This window comes from Anthonomus grandis, chromosome 16 (genome assembly GCF_022605725.1).
Source record: "Anthonomus grandis grandis chromosome 16, icAntGran1.3, whole genome shotgun sequence".
Classification (NCBI taxonomy): Eukaryota; Metazoa; Arthropoda; class Insecta; order Coleoptera; family Curculionidae; genus Anthonomus; species Anthonomus grandis.
In genome coordinates, this window is record NC_065561.1 from 15,740,721 (window position 1) to 15,757,182 (window position 16,462).

The 16,462-nt window shown below is 32.6% G+C and overlaps 1 long non-coding RNA gene across 1 annotated transcript; it reads left to right on the forward strand.

Moving 5' to 3' along the window:
- The first annotated feature begins 13,279 nt into the window (after positions 1 to 13,279).
- LOC126745548 (uncharacterized) lies at positions 13,280 to 14,072 on the forward strand. Its single transcript, XR_007663582.1, has 2 exons — positions 13,280 to 13,513; positions 13,794 to 14,072. It is a non-coding gene; the product is annotated as an uncharacterized LOC126745548 (long non-coding RNA).
- The last annotated feature ends 2,390 nt before the right edge of the window (positions 14,073 to 16,462 follow it).

The following is a 16,462-nucleotide window of genomic DNA, read 5'->3' on the forward strand; positions in this document are numbered from 1 at the left end:
ATTTTTAAATAATAGTAAATTAAATAATGGTCAATAAGTAGTGGTTTTCAAATGAATAAGTTCTTTCTTCAGTGTCCTATAGAGGGCGCAAGATAGAAGTCTATAATAAGAAAAGTGTAAGTCCGACCAATAATCCCAAGACATGTGTATTGAGTAAGGTACCCAATTCTGACTGGATCGCAATATCAATCTTATGAGACAATTCTTTTAGAATCATTCTTAGGCTACAAAACTTTTCGATTCGCTATCGTCTAGAACAAATTCAGCAAAAAAAAACCAAACAAAAAGCTGATAATGCAAAACGAAACCTGATGCCAGAACTATTTGCCATGACTCTGTTTACTTCATACCTGGTTTTGCACAACAAAATTTGGTAAAACTTGTAATGAGTCTTGACTATCTATTGTTACTGATATTAAAGGTTTTATGACACTGGTAGCTTATATATCCTTCAAGGAGTCTAAGGAGACTGTTCTCCACGTTTCCCAAATGAGGTGACACTTATGCAAAATTGAATGATAACTGGATTCGTAAAGCAGCCACCAGACCAACAGCGCCGACGTGGCTACCTTTTGAAACTAGTTATCGTTCATTTTTGGGTGCGCACGGTTAGCATACAGAGTCTCCTTACATGTAATCTCCTTGGTATCCTCATTTTTCCTTTTAACCGGAGGTACCAGCTGAATGCTTAAATAGATTGATTCACTCCTGTTAATGATATTTATACGTTCTCTTTCGATTTTCTGGTTATCTTGCCCTGAAGAAGCTAATATACAAAGACACGTGTTGGTTTAAATTTTTTATAGGGCAAATAAAAAACAAAAAATATGTGTACCACATTTTATTTATCTATTAAAACATAAAAATGCTAACAAATAAATTGTCTCGATTTAAATTGTTAGCTTTACAGCAAAAAAAGGTTTTGGGTTTAATTTTCGAGTTTTCTAGTTTAACCAATAATAGCTCCGTGTCCAATGAGTCCTTTACCAAGCAAAGCACCGTTTCCTACCAATACTCCAGCTGGAGCAACTCCAACAATGCCTGGGGTAGCAATGATTCCAGCTGGTGCTACAATACCACCTCCGATCAAACCAGCATAAGCTGAGCTGATGGCGAAGAGAGCGACGAGGGCGAATACTAAGAATTTCATTTTGAAATGGTGTAATACAAAGCGACGAATGTATTTGAGTTGCTAGATCGACAAGTCGCTTATTTATAGCACCGAGAAGTACTACACGTTTACCCTCAACATAAAAATGCAGTACGTCATAAATGTAATTTAGCAATAGACTTTCATCAGCCCCATTCATATGTTGTTAGATGAAGGTTATTTAATTTATGAGACGAATATAATTTATTAATACAGATTTTGAGTAGGTCTGTTAAGTTTTTCTCTTGTGAAAGAAAATATGTATAGTTTTATAAATAAATATCTATAAATAAAATAAAGATGTATTTTTTACATGTTCTACGTGTAGCTGAGGCGATAACGCCAAAACGTGGAAAGAAGCTCCTTAAATATTAAAAGTGTCTATTCAGCCACTTGAATTACAAGACGTTTTTACAAATTAGGGTATGGTCAACATACTGCTAAATATGTATTGAAATACAGATCCAACTAATATACTGATTGTTCCTCGTAAAAAGCATGAGCAAATTACGTGCAAAAGATGAAGATATGCAGTAGACTTTTGGGTGTATAATTAATATTAATGTAGTAAGTCAGACTTTTGGACGCCTTTGGAGCAATAACATGGGGTTTACAGAACCTATGCAAAATTCTAAGAAATTCAAGATTGTCTCGGTACTATAATATGTAAGCAGAAGGCGCTTTTTCACTTTCTTTAGTTTAGGGATATTTTGAATCCATCATGGTTAAAGATTTGCTTACTGAAGAGAGCTTCTAGTAAGTAAAAAAGTAAGTACAGCTTGGCAGAAATTCTTTAGCTGACGAGGTGCTGTAGAGATTCATAATACTTGTGAATGAGCGTTTCGAGCGTTAGAATTTTTGAAATAAACGAGAGCTCAGCAGTACTAAGATACATAAGAGCTTTCATTTGCAACAAAGCTTAATAAATCCTTATTATTTAAACCAAAAAAGTAGGCCATAACGCAAAGAGTACTCCATTAGATCAAAATACAACAACGATGACGACTTGATGCGAGGTTCAGTATGTGAAGGTCAAACCTTAGTCAGCCGTCAATTCGGTCAAATCTCTTAACCTTGCAGTCAGATCTCTGTATGATACATTACACCCAAAGCAAATGTCTTCCCAGACTATTTTCTTATAATAATGTAACGATTTTAAAAGCCGCGAATATACCAGCCCTTCTCCGGTAATCATCTCGTCTGTCACCTAGACCCAAAGGTGCGACAAGGATGGAGCGAGGGGCGGGCACACCTCCCGACATCTTGGGACAAACGTAGAAAGTTGGCGAATGTTCCGGAATAGTATCTAATATATAAGGTGCGCTCGCCGCTTGGAGGCAAGTTCAAGTTTGAATATTGGCGCGACTTTTAAATCAAAATAAATATAGTTTAAATTAATGTTTCTAATAGTCTTCAGTTATTGGTTTTAATGTGTACCTATGTAATAATTGTGTTATACGTGTGTAATAAATCAGGTGAACACTATTTTTGTGTATCGAGTGCCTTCATTCACACCTGACCGAACAGTAGGATTGCTTAAATAATTAGATTTCTGGACCACGCCAAAATATAGTGGTATTACCGCAAAAAGGACTTTACTGGATAGAGGATCATGAAGAATAAATGTATACAACGTACTGCCCATGGAGTGTTACGATATTAATCTAAGAATAAACTCTACCCAGCATGATACTGTAGCACACCCCACATTTGAGAACTCTCTGAGTACGTCCTTACAAATAAGATCTGAGTCATTCCAAAACAGCATCCCTGCATTCGTACCTATAAAACTTAAACTGCAGTATTCCGTGATCGATATAATCGAATGCCATAGTCATAGCTTGGTAATTTATAAAGTAAAATCCGGTAGGTCATGTTCCAGTTTGGTAATCTACGTCTTAGCTTGGAAAATGTCATATATTTTTTCTAAGGTAAATCAATTTTTATTGTCAATTAATTTTTTGGAAAATAATCGGGTCTGTATAAGATGTTACTCTGATCAAGACAAGCCAGAATTCTCCTGTTTGCTAGTCATTCAAGTAACTTGGATAATGGTCAGAATGGAAATCGTGTGAGAAAAAGTTGCAAGGCTATGCCAATGTCACCACCTTGGGAGGGTATATAGAGGAAGAATTATTACTGGCTATTTGATGAATTAAATAGCCAGGATCCATGAATATGGCAAAAAGCAAGGTGTTCAAGGAACATCCAGACAAAGCTTCAAGCAGTTTAAGAGGAATACAATCAGATCTGAAAGACTTATGGCTCTTTAAACATGCAATGGCTTCTTTAATCTTGAATTATAAGAAATACTCTCTAACAAGTTATTGGCTTCATCTCAATAATAGGTTTGATGGACTTTTTGCAAAGAGTACGTTGGAAATTATTTACAATCGGCCAGCTTTGATATACATTCATGACCTCATTGTGTACTTACACAGCTTCGACAAAAATGAAGGTTTTGTGCGTATGCAAATGCATCAAAATTTGCCTTATTAAATATTCTTCTCCGAAATGGGAACGCTGATTAAAATTGACAATTTCACATTTGTTTTTTGTAAATGACACATGACACTTGGGATCATATGCATCTTATCACGTTTCTACTTGCCAAACGCCAAACCTGACAACCAAGTATTTCGCACCTAGGATGTAACTAACTTTTATTGCAATGACAATAAAATAATACATGCTGTCTTATTTCATTTTCTTGAAAAAAAAACATATTTATTACTTAATTAAATATTCTTAACAAGCCTGATCGCTTACTACTACAATAGGCAAGTATCTGGTTACGCACACGTCTGATGAAATAACAAAAAGAATTGCAATTAGACTTTTTTCATACTAAGGATAGTGTTTCCAAGAAGTATAAAAGCCTCGATCATATGTTCAGTAAATCATATACAAATAGAATTTTGTATCGCAACTTAGTCCTTCTCCACCGTAGAAGCAATCCTTTGAAACCTTCAAGATGAAATACTTGGTATTCGCCCTCGTAGCTCTCTTCGCCATCAGCGCTGCCTACGCTGGACTTATCGGCCATGGCGCTATCTTAGCTCCAGGTGCCGTCATTGCCACCCCTGCCGTAGCTGCCGTCGGTGTCGCACCAGGAGTCGTTGTTGGTCATGGTCTCGTTGGCCATGGTCTCGTTGGTCACGGAGCTATTCTCGGTTAAGAAGTTGACCATAAAACGCAAAACAAGTTAGTACAAAATGTTTCAAAGTCACATATTTTTGTTAAATAACAAATAATGTTGTTTTGATGATTTTTTATCTAACTTGTTAAATTAATTATTTTTGTTTTTTTTACTTTTGGCTAAATAGATGAAATTATGATACAGAAAGTATACTTAGATGGTTTTATTCATTCTTCATAACAGTAACTGTGGGGAAATATTTGACAATTGTAACACCATATTTGTTCTCTACCTAAAGCAAGTATCAAATAGGCTGTTCTAACCGAAAATAAAAGCGAATGTCAAGGGTGTAATACTCTAAGGAAATAAAGTACGTCAGAGGGTTTCTATCCTTTAATAATTTATGTATTTTCCGTCCTGACGAACTTCTTTATCAGGTAAGTCTTTGACAGTACCTGTGCTTCTAAACTTGATGCTGTCTTTCCATAAAATAAGGTCATAAAATATCAAAAAATTCCTTTTTTTTTAAATTGACTTACTCTTTAGAAGATTTTGCTTCACTTTGTTCATCATCGTTTCATACAAACGCATTAAATATTAATCTCTTAAAGTGATCGTCTGCAGGTTGTATTTCACCAATAACAAACTCAATATGGTAATTTGGACGCTATTCGTACAAGATAGTACTTCTCTTCTACCAATCCATTTATTCGAATCAGTATAAAGGTATATAGGAGTCCTTTTTCAGATTTCGCTATAATGTTCATCTCTATAATTTTATATCAAATTAAATGAAAGATCAATCAACTCTTTCTTATTTAAATATGATTGCGATTACTCACAACGGAATGTTATTTTACATTTGCTGTCCACATTATGACTTCAATTATCTACCAAAGTGGGATTATCAGAACACTACTACCTCAGAGGGAATCAGCGGGCTTTTGAGTTGAAGTAGAAAAAATAAGTAGGGGTTTGCAGCAGAATGATTTTTCTTTTCGAAAAGTTTATTAAAGCCTCTATTCGGCCTCTACTCAGAGGGCTAAGATTAGAAAAAATTTTGAAAAAGCACATGGACGAATCTGCAAGACTTCTCATAATCCTTAAATACATCGAAGAAGATATCACAAGAAAATACCACATCATTATCTTTAATCAAAGGAGCAGTATCAAAGAGCAAACCTGATAGACTACATTTACCGAAATTTTCTTTGAGTGTGGATATTATGTTTCCTATATAGACATAAAAATCATTCGTTGAAACTGAAAACGAAGGAGCCTGGACTAACAGGAGAAGTATCTAAATCAGGTATTGCAGACTATCCTGGTCAAGGGTCAAGGGCCTACATTCACTGGATTGAAGCAATACTGAGAAACGAGGAAATTCCTACAAGAAATCTGCCTTTTACAAAATAAAGGATTCTTTAGACCCACATACACCAGCCAATGGCTGTACAACCAAAAATTATGTTTTCTTATTTGTATTAAATATTTATTATGCAGATTGATCTAGAAAGTGAATTATTTACTAAATAAAATAAACCTGCATGATTTTTTAGTGCATATTTATAGAAGTAATTGTTAACTGTGAATCCTTGGTCATGTAAGGAACGCCAAAACAAAAGCGAAAAGTCGCACTTTTTTGGCTTTCATCATTTTTTAAATACAGAGATTTTCAGCAACAGTTCAACAGTCTTTTCCAACTTTCAAAATGCTGAAAGCAAACAGCCTTTGAAACTGAGGAAACTTGGAACAAGGAACTGAGAACAAGAAAAAAAAAATGAAACTGAGGACAAGAACAGGAGAAGTAGCTAAGTCAGCAATAGCGAAATATGCTTAATGAAAGGCGTACATCCATTGGACCGAAGTAATAATTAGAAAATTCTTAGAAGTAATCTGCCTTTTACAGAATTCAGCCATCTTCAGTCAACCAAGTATAGACGTCCCTAATTTTCTCTTCCTGCTTTGTTTGAGCCCTAACGATCTAGAAATACCAGAGTTTTAAATGATTTTTTAAATGAATTGTGTACAAATATCAACTATGCAAAAGCCACTCTACACAGGAAACAAAAACAACTATAACTTCCTTGTTTTTTAACCAATTTTTATTACTTAAACTTTCCTGGAAAACAGATTTTTCTTCCCTTTAAAAAATACATATTTTCTCCCCAAGGCATTCTTTGTTTGATCGCTTAATCGCTCTAGAAATACCAGAGTTACAGAGTATTTTGTATATAAATATCAAATAAGCAAAAACCAATGTGTCCCGAAGAAAAAAACGACTAAAACTTCCTTATTTCTCGACCGATTTTTACTATTTAAAGTTTCCTGGAAAGGGCTAATATGTTCTCTTTCAGGGTTTTTTTTAGGTTAATCGGTCCAGAAATACCAGAAATATAAAATTATATATATTTTATTTATTATATTTTATTTTAGATAATTTTGGATATTAATTAGATAAAATTGGTGTCCAAGGGAGAAGAACGTTTATAACTTTTTTGTTTTTTATCCGATTTAGATTATTTAAAGTTCTCTGAAAGACAGATTTTTTTTCCTGTAAAGAATAAATATTTTCCGAAAATCGATAAGAAATAATAACATTTTTGACAACATATTTGAAAGAAAAAGTCAATATTTCCTCCAACTTGATTGTTGCCTGGCAACCGAAAATAACAGTAAGGAAATATTAATTTCTGTACTGTAAGGAAATGTTATTTCCATACAGTAAACTTTAGAACATAAATGCGAACAGGCTTTTTCCTAAACAATTTTATTTTTAAAACTTTCAGCACAAACAAGGTTAACATTATATTTTAAAATTATTACTTATTATTTGTTATATTTACTGTAATTTGACAATTAGTACTGTATTGAAAACTGGAAGAACTTCGGAACTAATAGCATTATTTTGTTGAATATTTTCCAAACTAATAATTTTATTTGTATGACAATAACTATTACTATAAATGATCTTGATGTATTGGTTTTTGAATCCGGTATGGTAACTAAAAGTTTAGATAGTAGGTCTTGTATATCTTGTACAATCATTTTAACCAGCTGGTCCATTCTGCAAGCTCCGGAAATTCCAAATATTACAGCTACCTACAACAATAAATAAGCATGTAAAGAATCCAAATATAATTTGAAGTTTTGTAAGTTACCTTAATCATTAAATATTCCTTGTCTGGAGCTTCCTGAATAAATTTGTTTATTTCTTCTTTAGTTAAAATCTTGGATTTTTTTGGCGTATAGGCATGTGCTTGTTGTTTCAGGAATGCCCGAAGTTTTGAATATTCAAATATATCCACATCATCTCTAATTGCAAGGGTTGCCTTCAGCATTGAATAATTGGCCCATAAAGTTAAAGAATTCATCTTGGAACCAAGCTCCAAGAAGTATGCCATTACAACATTTTCCGAGAAAGAAGTTACATTTTTATTCATACGGTAGTCCATGAAGCGGTTGTATGCATAGTTATACTTATTTCTAGATTTTATTGGTAACAATTCCAATGATGCAGCATTCATTGCCTCCGTGAGTTCTGGGAGGGTTTCAGAAATGGAACAGTCATCATCACTCATCATTTTACACGTTACTTTGGCTTTTTAAAACGTTAAAAAATCAACACTTTGGAAAGACGCCACAAATAAACTTTTCACTCGTCAAGTTTGACAATTTAAAATTATGTACTTCGTTTCCGTAGTTACAAAACAATGTTTCATGGCTTCTTTTATTTAAGGGAAAAATAATAATGTTGATTTAAAATTTTTAACATGATTAGTAATAATTTACCGTAATTTTATTGATTCCCGATTTTCGGAAAAATAGTTTGTAGACCTCGTAGGAAAAGCCACATTCCCGGACTCGGTATTGCCAGTCTCGGCTTGCGCCTCGACTGGCAATTTTTACGATCGCCCGGGAATGTTAAGCTTTTCCTACTAGGTATACAATATACTATTTCTTTTCAAGGCATTTTTTGTTTGAGCTCAATCGGTCTAGAAATACCAGAGTTACAGATAATTTGGTATATACATTTCAACTAATCAAAAACCAAGGTGTCCTAAAGACAAAAATGACTATAAGTTTCTTGTTTCTCAACCAGTTTTCATTATTTTTAAGTTTCAGTATTCTCCTCTCTCAATAGAGTAATTGTCTTCTCTTCTACGGTTTTTTGTTTGAGATTAGTCCGTCCAGAAATACTACAATTATAGATAATTTTATTTACAGATACGAACTAAGCAAAGATCAATGTGTCCAAGAGGCAAGAACGACTATAACTTCTTTGTTTTTTAATTGATTTTGATTATTTTAAGTTTGTTTGAAAAGTTTGGAAAGAAATTGTTCAACAATTAATAACTTGTTTCTTATTTATATTAAGTGCTTATTATGTAGATAGATCTGGAGAGTGAGTTTTCAACTAAAAATAATCAGACCTTTTGATTCATAGGAGTAATTGTTAACATTTACAATAGACATGAATGCCCGCGGCGTTGCTCGCGTGAAAATAAAAGAAAAGTCGAAGAAGGCCTCCAATAATAGTAAATGCAACCCACAATACACAAAAATAAAATCCGAAGCCTCGCCTCATTGATAGTACATGCAACCCACAATTGCCACGCCGTTTTTCTTGAGGTCAAGGAGCGCGACTAATATAATATAATTATTATAAAATCAAGACATAAATAATCTTAAAAATGATTCGTTAGATGCAGAGCGAGCGGTAAGACTGAGTCGAGTCACCTCTCGGGTATCACTCTCGCATGGACCTGCCTTGTTGTTATGTCTACCAAAATATAAATAATACAGAGTCACTTTTTCAATCGTATTTATTAATCAGTTTTATGCCGCTATGCGATATTTATCATATCGCTAACACCCCTTATCGGTGGAATTTCAAAAAGTTCGTTCGTATCCGGGGCCTACATTATAAAAAAACATTGTTGCAGTTAATTTTTTTTTCTTAAGTTGATGCCTGCGATTCGTTGGTGCGTGCAGCCTCCGTTCAAACCACGCCTCCTTAGTTCTCGAGGTCACGGGTAACAATTTTTCCATTTTTTACCCCTTATCGGTGGAATTTCGAAAAATCCGTTCTTATCCGGTGCCTACATTATAAAAGGAACCCGTTGGCAAAATTTCACGTTTCTAGCTATTGTAGTTTGGGCTCTGCGATAATGAGTCAGTCAGTCAGGACAAACTCTTTTATATTAAACGAACAATAACGTCAAACAGAAAAATGGCAGTGGAAGTTGAGTTAAAATGAGCTATGATCCGTACTAGGAGAAGGGGTGGAATCAGCCTACATAATAGAACTTCTTTTGTAATTCTCCAAGACTAATTAAAAGGCGGAGAAATGCATTAAAGCAGTTCTGGGGCTGTTTTCTACGTTTAAAGGCTGGATAATATTATATTTTAATAAGACGGATGCACTTTAAAGGTTTTACATAATTTTTAATTATTTTAAATTCCAAGTCAAAAGACACATAATATATTCTTGGTTTGAGTCTATAATTGGACCATAAGCTGATTGTAGCCAAAAAGTATCTATTTTCATTCTCGTGATAGTACAACAAGGTGAGATAAATATTTTCTTGATAAAGGATCATTGCAGTTTTTCTGATTTTTATTACTATTCATTGATATCTAATTTATTATTACAATATCATTTATTTCTTAATTGTATGATGACTTTGTTTTTCTATTTAAAATTAATTTCTATGTTGAATTCTGCTAATATTTCAAAATGCATATTTTAACATAAGAGCAAAAAAGTAATGCAATACTGCACCTTAAGTACGTTTTTTTGTTCAGTACTCGTGTCACCCGTCCACACTAGTACCGCAACCTCTGGAGATCATAAATATGGGCAACTTATTATTCTTTTATTTTTTTCGTTGCAATAAATCTAATGTATATGTAAATTACTTTTTTGCTATGTGTTGTCAATGACCAGTGCCATATACTTCACGTCAATTACATCATTTAAACTGTTATATAGTCATATTCACTTTTATACAAGTAACTACTTTCTTCAAGGCAAACCTACTTTTAATTTTTATATAGTTTTTTCAATTGCAATTTTTTCGAATATAAAGTAGAAAAATTCTTTCATGTACAGGGTATTTTATTGGGAAAGAGACATATTGTAAACGAAAATAGAAGTAATACAGGAGAGCAAAATTACAGGTGTTTTGCACGATCGGCACATTTTAACTTCACAGACTCTCTACATCACAGTTTCTACTTTGGGAGTATATCCTTATATAAAGAAAATGGGAAATATACAATTTTTTGTTTATTTATGGTCAGAGATTACATTCAAACCGTGCTATGACTGTTGAAAATCAATCGATTTTTTTTTTGAAGAAGTTAATTAAAGTACTGTAGAGCACTACTTGTAGAACATCTGCATATGACATCATAATTTATAGTATCAAAAGCCTTTGCCAAGTCAACAAACACTGCTGCGCATTTTTTGTTTTTGTCTAAAATAGTTGACACTTTATCTTTTGGTAGTGCTACAGTATCATTAGCCAACTTATCATTTAGACATTTAAATTGCAACGAAGATATATTTTCTTTTATTAAAGGTTTCTTATTCTTTCATTGAGAGCCTTTTCAAATTTCAAAAAGTTCTAAATAAAATAGCAAACGAGATACACAACTTCTATGAAAGTTGTCTGTCGTGGGCTGGACTTAAACTGAAAAATAGCCATATTTTATTTAGGATTGATTCTAGGAAAACTGCTGTAATAATAAAAGTTGTAGATCTTTTTAGCATCTATCGAAATTGGAATAAAACTCCTTAATAGGAGAAATGGTTTAAGAGTTACAGGAGTTTGAATTCTAGCTAACCTCTGGAGTTCCTAATGCGCTTGCCTGGATTCTTTTCGCGAAATCTTTTAATTCTGATGAGTTAGGGTACAGAAATATGATTTGTTTAGTACATACGACTCATCCGTTTCATTTTTATACTACATAATACAGTTATAAACAAATAGCTAATTTATTTGAATCTTTATGTATATATCTAAGACTTCTAAACTAAAATATTGTAAATGAATTAACTCCGTGACTAAAAACAGTAATTAACACACTTAAAATTATTATTTAATAATGAAAAGTAATTGTTAGCTAGCATAACCGATTATTATTACCATAAAGATTTAGGTAACAAGTTATGTGATTTATTTATCGTAACACGTCACGTTCATTCGAGATCACTGGGATAAAAAATTTTAAAATGAAGTTTTAGTAAGACTAAAATTAAACTTAATCAGTTTTTTGATATTAACAATAAATAAAACATTATTTAAATAAACTACACTCATAATATTATTGAAAGGTGTGCTTCCAGGACCTTTCGCTTTATGTAACAGCCATTGTTGCGATTAAAGAAACTTAAGGTATTACATGCGCGTAGTGCACCAGTGATTAAAATGAATGAAGTCATTAAGAGAGAAATTAAATTATAATTGTATTGTTGCCGAGGCTTTTAAATATGATATAGATCATATACAAGGAAAATAAATCAGGCAATGCCTAAAAATGCTTATTAATGATTCGATATATTTATATTTAAATTAGGAACATAAAAAGAATTAAAAGTTAAGTGTGATAATCAACGGTAGAATTATGGCGCGTGTAAAAATTCGCATTAAAATGTTGAAAGATAGACAGTATAGTATACCACACATATATAACATATACAATGCATCCCAAAAGTTATGTCTAAATTCATTTTAAATTCGGGGGTGTGTTTGAAATAAAAACGTTCGGACCCGTCGATTTTTATTTCAAGTTGCGCATTTTTGTACGTGAAGTTTGTATATGCAGGGTTGCTCAAAAATAAATTACTACCATCAACTTAATTTTTTCAAATGAAAGCACCTTTTATTATTTCATTTTTGAATTTTGCGTGCATTATGCTGCCATTGTGCGTACATTTTTGGATGAAACCTTTCCCAATCGGTGGACGGGAAGGAGAGGACCCATCGAATGGCCTGCTAGGTCCCCTGACCTAACACCAATGGACTTTTTTTGTGGGGATACCTCAAGTCGAAGGTATTTGTTAATAGGCCAAATAATCTAGACGACTTGAAAGAGAGAATTCGCAGAGAAGTGCGCGCCATAACTCCGGAAATGATTGAAAATGTGCAACGAGACTTTATTGATCGCCTTGGATATTGTCAAGCCGTGAATGACAACCATTTTAAACATTTAACTTAATTTTTGTTTTTTTTTTATTCGTTACATGAATCGTCTTTTTTTCGATAACTGTTGACAAATTCAAAGGTGAAATAAAAAAAGGTGCTTTCATTTGAAAAAATGAAGTTGATGGTCGTAATTTATTTTTGAGCAACCCTGTATACACAAACTTCACGTACAAAAATGCGCGACTTGACATAAAAATCGACGGGTTCGAGCGTTTTTTTTTTTCACACACACCCCTGAATTTTAAATGAATTTACTAGTAGACATAAGTTTTGGGATGCACTGTATAATATATTAGACATATTAATCCAATTACGTACGATTTATATATTTAATTAAATATACAGCTCTACTTATTTAGTTACACCTTTATATTATTCTATACAAATTAAAGAAATTTAAACAATCAATTAATCGGTCAAGGATTTCATTAATAAAAAATAACTTTATATCAAAAATTACAGCTGTTAATTTTTTTTTTTTTAATTTTATGTCAAATTCTGGAAAACGACGTTTAAAAAAAATTAAAATTATTCGGCATCTTACTCAATATTTTGACTCCCACTCATGCAATTTCATCCAGATTAGACTTTAATATATTTTTTTCTAATATTTCTAATATTTCCTTTATTAGTACCTTGAGGTACTAACTACTACTTACTACATAAATAAATATTTAAAAAAAAATCAGTTGCAAGATTAAATGTTCTTTAACTATAACAACTACCGTTCGCCCATGCTATAAATTTAGACCTTCGTAACACCCATGGCCATGCACAATTACCATTTACCACAGTCAGCCAACGAGTTTATTTTTATTATTATAGAATTATTTAGTTACCTATAAATACAATTATTCATGAAATATCGGTTTTAGTATTGCATTAATTATTCGCTGTTAACCAAAAGTTCTCCACCATGCTTCTGATTGTGGCTGCTGTAACGTTTTTATTGTTGGCTTTGCTATAGTTTTTTTTTGTTTAAAAATTCATACTTAGCAATGTGATAATAAGGTATGTTTAAACATAGGATAAAAGAGAGTAATTTTTAGGGTATAAAAATTTATTAGGGATATAGTGAGTTAAGCTCCTTTACAAGCCTCAAAAAAAATTTGTTTGGGATATTAACATGAAATTAATACATTAAAAAACATACACTGTTAAACACTGAGTCTTAAAATAAAAATTGCTTGTTTTTCTCCACTTCTCTTAACACATCTACTTACACCACTTAGCCACTAGGTACATACACGTCACTGTTTTATTTGTAATATAATTCTTTGTCACTTTCCAGATAACCTAAGCTTAAAAACAGTCAGCTCTACTTCCTTGATCAAATTAAGGCCAGTTGAAGCTGATGAAAATGATTTATCAATCAGCATATAATATCATAATGTATTTCCTAAAATCGCATCGTGCAGCTGCTAAGAAAAAACCTGGTACCTGGACGATTTAACCTGACTGAGTAGGGTAGTTTTTGCACTAAATAAAGTGTAGTATATGGATCCATATAAATAATTTTTAGTTAATTGTAGAACAGAAGTTACCAATAAAATGTAGTGTTTTTTTTAAATGGTTTTATTATTATAACATGATGCAGTTCGCCAACGATCACAAGTTGATATACAGGGTGACTTTCAACCTATGCGCATAAACTTGGGAAATGGTAGATGAAGATCAATAATGAGTAATAATGAGAAAAAAATGTAGTAAAATATTTTTGGTTGCCGAAATAAAGTTAAACAAATGTCAATAGAACGTGTATCAGACGAACTTATTTTGTTTATTAATAACTGATAGTAAACAAGTCATAATGTTTGGAATTTGTTGTTTGGAATCTTTAGCAGTACTTAGTTTGTTGGTGGCTGTGATCGTTTTCGATCGTTATTTTCACACGAACAAAATAAAAGCGTCAAATGTAATGGCGCACATTTTTACAAACGAAGAACTTGTCGACATGGTTTTGGTTTATCATATGGCTGATCTGTATGCCCAAAGTTTTCCCCGAAGATATCACCCGAGACGTGGGGCTTTCTTACGTGTTATTCAGCGGGGTAGAGAAACTGGCAATTTGCGGCCGCGGCCTGGACAAGATGGAGGAGCTATTAGACATAGGCACACTCTAAATCTGGAGGAGGATATTTTAGGAGTTATCGAAGAACAACCTGGAATTAGCACTAGGATAATTACAGCGCGATTTGGAAAATCGCAATCTACAAGTTGGCAAATTTTAAGGCACGAGTTGCTGTACCCGTTTCATGTGCAGAGGGTACAAGCCCTACTTCCAAGAGATTTGCCGCTTCGAGTACACTTTTGTGAGTGGTTGTTACATCACCAGCAGTTAAGCCCAAACTTTACCATAAACATTTTAGTTACGGATGAGGCAAATTTTACGCGCAATGGAATTTTCAACTTTCATAACACTAATTACTGGGCTTTGGAAAATCCGCATTTTACACGGAGAACATACTTTCAACAACGTTTTTCTGTAAATGTATGGGCTGGAATTCTGAACGGGATGCTCATCGGACCTTTTATTGTGGAAAATCGTTTGACTGGTGCTCGGTATTTAGAATTTTTGCGCAACAATTTACCAGTGCTCCTTGAAAATGTGAATCTCAACATTAGGCAGAACATGTGGTTTCTTCATGATGGTGCTCCACCACATTTTTCACGACCAGTGCGACAACATTTACGAGCTCAAGTCTGTATCGAAAATAATGGAAACAACTTCGAACAGTTGCTTTAAATTAGTTTAAATTAAACACGTTAAAAAATACACGTTTTTTATTTTAAAAAATATGGTCATCTCCAAACCTAAAAATATTTTACTACATTTTTTTTTCATTATTACTCATTATTACTCATCAGCTATCATTTTCCAAGTTTATGCGCATAGGTTGAAAATCACCCTGTATAAAAGGATAATCTGTTGATTATTTGATTTTTGATCAAATAAAAAAATTGGAAAATGTCTTTAAAATTAAAAAAGTGTTCATTAAATTAAATAGTAAAAAAGAAAGAATTAAAATTGAAGACAATATAGTTATGTCAAGGTTTTTATTGTATAATTTCTTAGAGCCTCAAGCTTAAAAAAATTGTACAGGGTCCTATTTTGTCAAAAGCAAAAGTTGAATTGTATTCAATTATTTCAAAGAAAATCATGGATGTAATTTTGGGCGTACTTTAACTATGAACCTACATATATAGTCCAAGGGTAAAGGTTGAATTATTACCAATAAATTTAAGGATATTAATTTTTTTCTTATTACTGGCACACCTGGACTATGAGCAAAGGTTGCATTGTATTTAAATATTGCAAAGATAGATGTAATTATTGTGTTATTTCTCGTATACTTGGACTATGATCACACATATAGTCCAAGAGTAAAGATTGAATTATATGGTATATTCTATTATGTTATATAAATACTATGTTGTAGGTACTTAAAATTTGTTTTGCTCCATGTAACATATTAATCGATTTAAATCGTAATTTAAATTATTTTCCAGCTTTGTTAACAACAATTTTTTGTTATAACTAATAAACCATATTTCGACTTTGACTTGAAATTTATACACTGTTCGAATTATCTGCTCTTGAGATTGCTTTTATGTTTATTCTTACATGTCATCTATTTTTGATGCAAGACTTAATTTGATTGCGAAAACCGCATCAAGGATTTTGGTGACTTTTAAATGTTATTCTACATAAAATAGTAATATCTTTGGTATTAAAAAATGTCATAATTTAATTATTTTAATATTGTTTAAAGCAACAAAAGAAAATATGATGTGTCACTACAACAAGAATGACATAATTATACCATGTTTCGGTTTTCTAACAGTATATTAAAAACAATTCGTTAGGTTTCCATCGCCATCCGCGTCGCAATCGTGAAGTTATCGGAGTGTGAAGCTTCTTAAAATTTTCTATTTCTTTTCGTTACTTTTCAGTAATTC